This window comes from Neopelma chrysocephalum, unplaced genomic scaffold (genome assembly GCF_003984885.1).
Source record: "Neopelma chrysocephalum unplaced genomic scaffold, ASM398488v2 Primary Assembly neopelma1_94974, whole genome shotgun sequence".
Classification (NCBI taxonomy): domain Eukaryota; kingdom Metazoa; phylum Chordata; class Aves; order Passeriformes; family Pipridae; genus Neopelma; species Neopelma chrysocephalum.
The window spans coordinates 1-1,153 of record NW_020923676.1 but is presented as its reverse complement, the minus strand read 5'-3'; positions in this window follow the sequence as shown (position 1 = coordinate 1,153).

Genomic DNA, 1,153 nt, shown 5'->3' with positions numbered 1-1,153 from the left:
TCCCAACCCTCACTGGTGTCCCTGTGACGGTGACAGAGGATTCCCAACCCTCACCAGTGTCAGAGGATTCCCCAACCCCTCACCGGTGTCCCTGTGATGGTGACAGAGGATTCCAGTGCCAGAGGATTCCCCAACCCCTCACTGGTGTCCCTGTGACGGTGACAGAGGATTCCCAACCCTCACCGGTGTCAGAGGATTCCCCAACCCCTCACCGGTGTCCCCGTGACGGTGACAGAGGATTCCCAGCCCCTCACCGGTGTCACCGTGAGGGTGACAGAGGATTCCCCAACCCCTCACTGGTATCCCTGTGACGGTGACAGAGGATTCCAGTGCCAGAGGATTCCTCAACCCCTCACCGGTGTCACGCCGCCGGTGACCAACCCGCCAGCAGAGGATTTCCCAAGCCCTTGGCCGAGGGCCACCAGCGGTGTCCCCGCGGTGTCCCCGTGCCAGAGGCCAGGGCTGACAGAGGCCAGGGTGGTGTCCCCGCGGTGTCCCCGTGCCAGAGGCCGGGGCTGACGGAGGCCAGGGCTGACGGAGGCCAGGGCTGACGGAGGCCAGGGCGCCGCGTTCCCAGGGCCGGTCCCTGGGGCGGTGACACCACATCCGTGTCACGGCCCCGGCTGTCCCCGGCTGTCCCCGGCTGTCCCCGCTGCCGCCTTGGCAGCCGCTCGGGGTGAAGCCCTGGAGAGGTGTCACATCTGCCAGGCGCTGGCACGGCCCCCGTGCAGCATCCCCCCCTCATCCATCACAGCCCATCCATCACAGCCCATCCATCACAGCCCATCCATCACACCCCATCCGTCACCGCGGGGACAGGGAACCCCGAGGGAACCCCCCGAGGGAAAAGGGAGGGGACACGGGGACACCCAGGGGGGTCCGGCGGGTGCCAAGTCTGGCGTGGGGAGAGAGAGAGAGAGGAAGCAACACCCGGCGCCGCCGGGGTCACATTCCTGCCTAATCCCTTGGCACAACCCGCTGCCAGCCCGGCCAAGGACGGGCAGCGGCAGCGGCAGCGCCGGGACCACCCGGGATCGCCAAAAATCCCCTCCCCCCCCTTTGGAGGAGAAACCTCCAAAAATGTTTTTTTTCTGCCCTGGAGGGGAGGGGGACAAAAAAAACCCCAAAGCCTCTTTTTTCCACCTGGGGGGGG